This window comes from Nicotiana tomentosiformis, chromosome 11, assembly GCF_000390325.3.
Source record: "Nicotiana tomentosiformis chromosome 11, ASM39032v3, whole genome shotgun sequence".
NCBI lineage: Eukaryota > Viridiplantae > Streptophyta > Magnoliopsida > Solanales > Solanaceae > Nicotiana > Nicotiana tomentosiformis.
In genome coordinates this window covers 61,664,773-61,675,223 of record NC_090822.1, presented here as the reverse complement: position 1 = coordinate 61,675,223, position 10,451 = coordinate 61,664,773, and the positions used below count along the sequence as shown (strand labels likewise).

The 10,451-nt window shown below is 36.0% G+C and overlaps 1 pseudogene; it reads left to right on the top strand.

The window, feature by feature from the left end:
- The first annotated feature begins 5,432 nt into the window (after window positions 1-5,432).
- Window positions 5,433-9,186, top strand: LOC104085858 (NEDD8-conjugating enzyme Ubc12-like; annotated as a pseudogene).
- Window positions 9,187-10,451: the final 1,265 nt, after the last annotated feature.

The window sequence follows — 10,451 nt, the reverse complement described above, 5'->3', positions numbered from 1 at the left end:
TTTATGCCATGATTTGGCTTGATATAGCGCTTGGGCTGAAGGAGCCCCTCCGGAGTCTATACACACCCCCAATGAGCGCAGGTACCTACTGAGTGCGAGTGCCAAGTGCCGAGTGCTGAGTGACTAAGAGGCATAAGTGATTGTGAGGTATGCCTGAATGGCAAGAGTGATTGTGAGGTATGCCCGAGTGGCAAGAGTAAGCAGGAGGTATGCCCGAGAGGCATGCGTGACTGTGAGGTTTGCCCGAGGGGTTGTGTATGAGTGATGTTTTTCCCGAGGGGCTGTTTATGATTTCATCATTTTTGCTCACCTTTGCATTGAGCCTTTGTTTGAAAAAAAAACTGTTGAAAAATATCTTTAAATGATTTTTACTGGAACCGGGTTTAAACGAGATGATTTGATTCAAACACTGATTTTTAAAGCATGTTGTACTTTACTGATTTTTTGTGATATGAACTTGATATGCTTTATTGCTCGTCACTACTGCTCAGTCTTTATTTATTGTTGTTACTTACTGAGTTGGCGTACTTACGTTACTCCCTGCACCTTGTGTGTAGATCCAGGTGTAGCTAGATACGGTAGTCGTTGTTGATTATTCTGGCTGCAGATCTTTCTCGGGGATAGCAAGGTAGCTGCCTGGCGATCGCAGCCCTGCTCTTCTCCCTCCTATCTTCCTTTAGTTGTATTAGCTATTTTCCAAACTATGTTAGTTTTGATATTGTTAGACAGATTATAGTAGATGCTCATGACTAGTGACACCTCGATGTCGGGCTTTGGTTTTCTTCATTTTTGTTTTGATTTGAACTCCTTTACGAAGATTTTTATGCTATATAGCCTTGAAATTATCCTTGAAATGAAAATATCGGTTTGTTTTGGAATGAGTCGGCTTGCCTAGTTCCACGATAGGCGCCATCACGACAGATTAGGTTTTTGAGTCGTGACAAAAAAGCAACAAGAGAATCAGAAGGTAGGTACAAGTTTCAACAAGTAAAAGAAGCAAGGTGAAGAAGGGTACGAGGTGCCCAGTTAGTGAAGATCATCAGTTTTTATAATTCAGGCAGAGAAATATAAGTATTCTTAGTTACCTTCAATAGTAATAGAGGTATGTACAATTGGCCACACCCATGGGAGCTAACAGATTACTTATACCCTATGAGAGCTAACTTATATTGTTTAAGAAAAGGATGGGATATCAGGATCCAGCTGGGATTAGAGTAACCCAAAATAGTGGATGGATTGGTATCATTAGCTACCATTTCCGAAAGATAGTGCAAATGTGGTAATATATCTCCTTGTGAGACACCCAGACGGTGAACTCTATAATAGTACAGTCAGATATGAATACTAGAATATTCAAAAATTTCAGAAGATAGGCAGTGGAATTCTAGAAGGGATAAATATTTACCTTAGTATGACTCCCGCCCCTAGAAAAAAATAAAAAGAGAGAATGTTAGGCATCCCGAAGAGCCAGTGAGATGAAGAAAGGGGAGCTAAAAGTGAAAGAACGTTTTGTTGAAGTTTTCAGAATAAAGTGATAGACAGAAATATTAGCCGGAGAATAAGGAGTAAATGAAGCATTATGATTAAGATGTGATAAATGGGTGATAACGGTAAATCAAAATATAACAGAATGACAGAGTCTATAGTCAAGTGAAGGGAAAGACAAGAGGATACATGCCTTGAAACAAAAAAAGAGTATAGGCCAAAATTCATATACTCATTTCGAGAAATGAGTTGGTGACTCCAACGTGATTACCAGAAAGAAAAGTTAGACCCTCGGAGTAATAGAAATCAGTATGGGCTAGTGAACAAGATAAACTGAACATGAATTAGGGACTAAAGTATTTGATAATAGTCGTCATCATGAGAATTTCAAAGATCGCGTTCCGGCAATAATAGAATGGACAACTAAAGAATAACCTTTAAAGGTCATTCAGGAAGACGCTTCCCTAAAGTAAGCATTGTGAGCAGAGTTAAGATTAAAGGACTAAGTGTGCCAGTTACACTAGGTGTCACCGTCGTGCATAAGATATTCATTTATCCTTGATACAGAAGGGTTATCGCAAGGCGAGTAAGATGTCAGTGAAGATGTGAAACGACACCAAAGATGATGAGGTAACTATGAAATAGAAAAGGAAGAATTCAGTAAAAAGGCGAAAGGAATGAGATTGCATTTGTTCAGACCCTATATGTTACGACTCCAAAATATTATGCAAGCACGCCGGGGAGAGGCAGTAAGGGTTCCCACACCAGATGTTATTGATAAATAAGTGTGAATGAACACTTGATACGTAAGGAGATAGTACGAGAGGTAAGTTAAGACAACGAAAATAACCCAAAAGAGATTACGCAAAATATAGATATGAGAATAGACCAACTAGTAGTTAGTAGTTGATTCAGGAAGAGTCTAGTTATGGCTGGAAAAGAAGATACAGATAAATCAATAAATCGTGCAAGATAAACATAGTGAATTCAGTCTCGCAGATATGACGTCGCAATCCTTGAGAAATATTCAGTTAGGGGTTGGGATAATTAAACGTACGTATAAGTGTTAGGGAAATAAAAGAGAGTGCTACTACGAAGACAGTCAAAATTTTAATTCAGAAGCAACCATACGAGAACAAGGGTGTGTAGGTAAGTAACTAAGGATAATTATAAGCAAGGAAGAACATCAAAAACATTCCGTCGGATATACGATGTAATAAGCTCGCAGCTTTACAAGAGTCAAAAGGTCTTCCCTAAGTACTACAATGAAAGACTAGATGAGGAAATAAGGAAGAAATTTTCCACCTACGCATAGTGAAATAAAGAGGAAATGATTTTGCGAGAACAGCTTCACTACAACATTGTATGCATTCCATAAAAAAATGGCACCTATCGTGGCTAATGAACGGGAAGTAAAAACCAAAAGTGATATTTGGGATCATATGAGTTACAGGAAATTTCAGTATTCATGGGCACTAAGATAAGCCAAGCATTCATACAGCAAGTGGCAGAACGACCAGGATGTAATGTATTTGAGATCATTTGAGATTCCAATATGTGACTTTATTGTTGTTTAGTGCCCTTTAGTGTTATGTTGTACCCCTAATTGTAATGTAGTACCCGTAATTATAATGTAGTGCCCTTCAGCGTAGTAAAACTGATAATAAATTTTAGCTAATGGTAGTTGACTTTGTTCGTGGCCATTTAGAATAGTGTTGGAAACTAACATATGAAATATTAATATAGAACATTTATCAACCTAAGTATCTGTTATATGAATAATTACTAAATTATCTTTGTAATTAGTAAAATTAATCATTTAATTATCTGTTAACCTCAAAAATATCTGAGAAAAAAAAAAGATGATAGTTCAAGCACAAAGTCTTCGAATTTAAAGTCAACAAATGTAAGAAAATAACATAAAAAATAACAAATAACAATATAGAAAATTTATCAAACTAAGTATTTTTATGTGAATATTTATTAATTATATCATGTATAATTATGAAAATTAATTAATTAATTCTATTATGCCCAAAAATAGCTGAGTAAGAAACAAACATATAAAATAATAAACTAAAATATAAAATAATAATATAGAAAATATATAAACCTAAGTAATAATATAGTAAAAATAATGATTAAATATTAATATAAAAGATATTGCAATATATTTAGAGATGTTAAGCAATTAAAAAGAAAAATAATTTAATTAATATTGTTCAATTTACAAACATCGTCATGGAGGTTCCCCCTGTGCATCCCGGACCTGCATCTCGAGAGCAACTATTGCTACAGGGAAACCATAGGTCTTCATACATCTGGGATGGGCAGTGCATGTCCCAGATATTCTACCCCAGACGTATAGACGATATGTGGGAGTTCATTAGGAACCACCCACTCCATCCCCGTATAGTTAGATAAATACTTGACAACTGATCAAGGTAGGGAATCTCCCTTGAATGAAACGGTACATGAGACTCGTACACTCTTGGTCTAACAATAGGTGGAGCATGCTCCCTCGTCAAATCAGGTTCATCATTCTCGTTGTCATCATCATCACCCTCATCAAGGAAGGTTGTGTCATCTCCAGACTCATCAGCATTATTGTCATAATCACTATTATCTTCCTAACTCTGCGCATCTGCCAGATCCTGATTAAATATGTCATCTTCGATCAATTGAGTAAGGACAGGACCTTCAAATTGCTCGTTTTCACTGCACAACCAATAAAATAATGAGTTTCTCAAATTCATCCAAACATTACATATAAACTTTATCACTTCACTTACAAATCATAATGTGTTGATATCCCATGATGCACATTATCCTGTTGATGATGACTCCCGGATGGCCCACCATGATCCAACACATCAAAATTAGGTATATTCTAACTGTCTGTTGGTTCATAATTTGTAAAATTCATATCTGGCCGGTATTCCCTGTGGAATATATGAGTGTTAATACAAGATCAATACATAAAAATAAATATCGTAACACAAAGCAAAATTGAAGTTTACCACTCGGCTTGTGGATTATGTAAACTTGGGGAGAAATTATGTCCTCACTCCTCATTCTCTCGTGGAGATAAGTTTAGATCTGGCCAAACTATTTCACCCGAAATCTGTTCGGCTAAAACTGCATCAAAATAACCACCCGATGATTGAGGGATATCCCTAATTTGCTGAACCTCATTATTGCGAACTTCTTCAGCCTTGATGTACATTTTCAACATTTTTATTACAAGAACTTTCCGGTGTTCATCCGAAGTCCTTAAAAACTCTGTTAGAGTTTCATCGTCTTCGCTGTTAAATACAGCATAACAAGCAACCACTTGCGGAGTAACAGAATACGGATATCTTTCGATTACTTTAATATTCACCGAATATTTGCTCACACTCATTTTTTACATAACAACGATATCAATCTACCGTATTCTATTATAAGTGGCAACTTAACATGACACTGTGGAGAACAATTATAGCGTACTGAGTTATTCTCCACCACAATCCCCCCTCCCCCTCCCCCAATATATTGAAACCCTAATTTTTCTCTCTTCGGACATTATGACAAAATGCAAAATAATTTAACGAACAAATATTCGGAAGACCTGAAGGATCCTGAATGGATTTTTACCAAATTCTAAAACTCCTTAAATAAGAAAAAAATGAGTCTAGGGGGTACAATTATTTGATATATAGCACATGCACAATATGCACTATATATGTAGCGCTTATAATGCATGCGCTATACCCATACGAATTATTGGTGGGTCAGTTAACTGCAGATGAATTATTGGTGGGGCCACATTTTATATATATATATAGCACGGACAAACGTGACGTTAAGATTTACCGCGATATATATAAAATGGTACACAATTATTTTTTACCTATTTGTGTCGTTTGAATCCAAAAGAACCACACTTTGGTTCCAATGATAACTTACCACCTGGAGTTTAGGGGGTTTGTTGCAAACTTGCTATTTACCCTGTCCCGTTGACCGTGGAAATTGCCGTCTCTGTAGTGACTTGTGAATTGTGAAGGTTGTTTCTGAATGTTTTGATTTGTCCCTTTGGAGACAAAATTCAAAAATAATACTTAGAACAGAATAAAATAATTCCTTGAAAAAAAAAGAAGGAATTTATACTCTTTCGGGCTTATTTAAATTACCTCCCACGACTATTTGTTCTTCTGATTCTCCCAAGTAAGTTTTAACTCTTCGTAGGTTGTTGTTATACTTGGTGTATCGCTATGTTAATATTGGTTACATGTTTTTGATCTTCTCATTGACGCTGAGTCAGATTGTATACTGAAACAGATGTTAAATTAAAAACAATCATAGAGATAAGTTTAGCTATTATCCTTTCTTACATTAGTATTCCTTATACATAATAGAACGCGGATTTATGTTCAGAACTTCTAAATGAGAAAATCAATTACTAGATCGACCTAAGGATAGGTTTGATCAGTCGACTATTAATTAGTAGATCAAATGAACATCATTAATGGTGAAATATCACTTTTAATTTTTTGACCTTTAAAAAGTTATGATCTCTAAAATTTTATGCAGATTCTCGACATGTAAATAACAAATTAGGAGAACTATGTATGAATTAATTCAAACAAATATATGTCATCACCTTAGTGAGATTGTTCCAGAGGCTAGGATCAATGTGTATATTTCTATGTGTTGATGACCACTACCAGAATATAGATTATTTTGAAGCTTAAAATATCTAATTTGAAGCTTTATTTTCTAAGAGGAGATATTGGCACTTTTTACGAATCTTCTTCTACATGCTCGTAAGAACTTCTTAAAAGAAATAGTAATTGCCCTTGTTTCAACATTACTCCAGAAATGCAAAAGAATTTCCTTTCTCAAATAGTTCTAATGTATGGTATAAATATGTTTAAGGGACCATGATTAATTTGATTAAAGCAAAGGAAAAGCAGAAGGAAGCTGCTGCAAATGCAGATAAACCACCAGTCAAGGAGCAAACTGCAACACATTTACGTCTTCAAAGAGGTGAGTTCTTTTTTAGATCTGATTTCGCGATCGAGTGTATAGTTTCAGTAGTGACTTGTGAGTTTACCTTTCTTGATACATCTTGTTATGAAAGAATTTTCCAAATATGAGAAGTCATGTGGCCCATTACATGAGCCACGTATCTCTTTTTGGGTAGGGCAGCACACTTTTTATAGTTTGACTTGGCACAGTTTAAAATATGCTGTAAGTTCAAACACAGGTGCTACAATCATCAGTATATTATGTTAGAACTTTTCGTGTGCTGAAGTTCCATAATAATATGTTAAAAGTTCATACACAAGTGCTTCAATCTCCAATATATTATACTGGAACTTTTCGTGTGTTGGAGTTCCAGCATAATATGCTGAAAGTTCATTGGAGTTCCAGCATAATATGCTGAAAGTTCATATGCAGGTGCACCAATCTCCAGTATATTATGATAGAACTTTACGTGTTGCAGCAAAATAGTGGTTATTTTTCAATTACTTTACAAATGCTGGCTATTTTTTAATTACCAGTCCGAAAACTAACTAGCCCGTACTATTTTCATGATATTATACTATATGAATTGCGGATGTCATGACGTCATAATTTCCTCTCTCTTTTTTTTGATGGAATATGAGATTTAATCATTACTAGGCCAGCAAAACAGAGTACATGGAGTTCCCATTGGGAGCAAACGTAGTCGTACTAGTACTAGTACTATCGCAACCAAAAGAACTAGCAGTAGAGTTTCCAAGTATAGTCAGATTATTTAAAACAATGACATTAGTAGTACGGGGGCAGATTTATAGGATAGATTATGAGGCACGTAAATTCATGATTATTTTGCGAAATTAGGTATTTTATATATGTATTTTTTAGAATTTGTTTAATATTTGGCACCTATATTTCAAAAATGACAAATGATATACTTAATTGAATATTAAGTTATTTACCTAAAAGAAATAAGGATCGATTCTCACATACCTATCATAATTTCCTCTAGTTGTACTTCTTTGTATGTACCCTATTTTTCTTTTACTAAGCTAATTCTTTTATATAAGTTCTGTTTTCCGCACAAATGAATTGAGATATGATTACAATATTTTGTATATATTTTCTTGTAGATATTAGTGAGCTAAATCTACCCGCAACATGTACCATAGAATTTCCTAACGGAAAAGATGACCTTATGTACTTTGAAGTCTCCATTATCCCTGATGAAGGATATTATATGTAAGTAATTTCTGTACAACTGCTCCCCACAGTTTCGCGGCAAAAGAAAAGGAAGGGAAAGTAAATTTTCCTATCAATCCATCCCTCTTGCTGCTTTGGTGGTATTCATTTGGTGAATTGGTAGATTATTTCCATTTTTTTTTTTTGCTCTGTATTTTGGGGTGGGACATTTCCATTCTCTTTCCAAATTCCTCCGCTCTATCCTCATGACGCTCCAAAGGTTAAGTGCAAGATCAAGGTGGGTAATGGTTTACATAGTTTAATCATCTCTATAATTGTGTCGGAGACTCTTACTATTTTCTTTTCTTTTTTGCAGGTGTACCACCCGAATATTGACGTGGAAGGAAATGTGTGTCTGAACATTTTCGAGAGGACTGGAAACCTGTGCTTAATATCAACGCAATAATCTATGGCTTATATCATTTGTTCACGGTATTTTGACAAAATTTCTGGTGTAAAGATATTTCTTTTAGAAGTATGTATGTAATTTAGTGGTGATTACCCTCCACTTCCAATCAAAAAATTGGAGTTCGAGTCACCCAAGAGCAAAATGAGGAGTTTTTGGAAGAACGGAGCCGGGGGTCTATCGGAAACAGTCTCTCTATCCCAGGTAGGGGTGGCAAAATGGTTAAAAGAACACAGTTTACCACCCATATTATCCACTAAAAAATGGGTTGGATAATGAACTTTTTAAAAATGGGTCAAATATGGATAAGAACTATATTATCCATTTTCTAAATGGGTAACCAATGGATAACTAATGAGTTTAACTTTTATATTTGTAAAGCCTCAAATTGGGGGTTACTCAAGTTTGGAAGACTAGCAATTCTCCCAAAAGTGTTCATATTCAAGAAGTCATGGATAATATGGGTAACCATATTATCCGTCGGTTAACCCGTTTTTTATCCGTATTAAATATGGATCGGGTCGAATAATTTATCCGTTTTTTCATTACCCGTTTTCGACCCGAACCATATCCAACCCGATCCGTCTGTTTGCCACTCCTAACCCCAGGGTAAGGTCTGCGTACACACTACCCTCCCTATACCCACTAGTAAATTATACTGGATTGTTATTGTTGTTATATGTAACTGCAAGTTGCAACAAATTCTGCAGTAACCAAATCCAGATGATCCCCTAAATCATGAAGCAGCTGAGCAGTTGAGAGACACACCATAGGAGTTCGAGTACGATGTTAGGACGACAATGGAAGGAGGAGGTAAAGGTAACATATACTTTGATCGCTGCTTATAGGATGCACAATCAAATATGCAGTTGAATGTTGTTGCTGATGCTGCAAACGGGAAGCTCACAAAGCAGGACACCAAGCTACTTTTTAGTTCTTTTGTTATTCAAGCTTGTACTTGAAATTTGTTAGGGTAGTTCATGTAAGAGACTGAAATTGTAGACCCTTGCATGGATGAATTTGTGTCCAATTTTGTCACGATCCAAAAATTTCTACATGTCGTGATTGCGCCTAACACACTTGCTAAGCAGGCCGACAATCACGTAACAGCTAAACATTTGAATAAAACATGTTTTAATAAACTTAACAACGGAAAATCTCATAAATAACTCATAAAAGTAACTAAAACTGTACTACAACCATCCCAAAACCTGGTGTCAATAAGTACATGAGCACTACTAAGTATCAACATAAACCAAAACTCTAGTACAACTATATGAATAATAGAACAATACTGAAGAAAATAAAAGGAAAGAGAGTCAAGGTCTACGGACGTCATAGCAGCTACCTTGAAGTCTCCAAGCAACGATCTAGCAATCACCGCGTCCAGATGTACCTGGATCTGCACACAAAGTGCAGAGTATACTATGAGTACAACCGACTCAATGTACTCAATAAGTAACAGGACTAACCTTGGGCTGAAAGCAATGACGCGCTTAGAAGGATACAATCAAAACCAATATAATGACAACACAAGTAAGATAATGACAATGATAGTGAATAACTCAGAAAAACTTCCATATTCAGCTCGTTCATGGTATAGAAATTTAGACATGCTTTCAAGTTCACAATTAAAGACCAACACTGATAAGAACATGTCGAGTATAGCTAGCATGAGGAATGGTACATCTCTATGCCTATATGTCAAATATGTATGTCAAAGGTAAGGTATCATAGTGATATTCCCGGGTACCCACACTCTCAGAGTACTTAATCTGTCTATCTCAAATACCCGCTCATCACTCACATAATCACTCAGCACACAATACGGGTGCCTGGCATCACTGCCCCTCACCAAAGCACGTGCATATATATCACTCTGCCTGTACTCACTGTTGGTGTGTCAGGCTCCGGAGGGGCGGATCCTGCCCAAGCGCTAAATATAAAGACTATAAGGCATGTTGCGGCGTGCAGCTCGATGCACAATAACACTCACAACTCGGCTCTCAGGCTCTCCTCAATCATCAATCTCTCAAGTCTCCAAGGCACACAAATCTGGTACCACTCAGCCCAAACAACGATAACATGTGATATAACAGTGAATGATAACAGAGAATAAGATATGATATGCAAACGAAGAATCATGACGGAGCATATAATTGCAGTTAAAGTAGATAATTAAAAACAGTTGAAATAACCTCATTAGGTCTCAACCAAATAAGCACATAGCCTAAACATGATTTTTATCATGAATCACAGCTCGAATACTCAAACACGTAGGAATTACACTGATAAAACAAGACTTGATATCAAT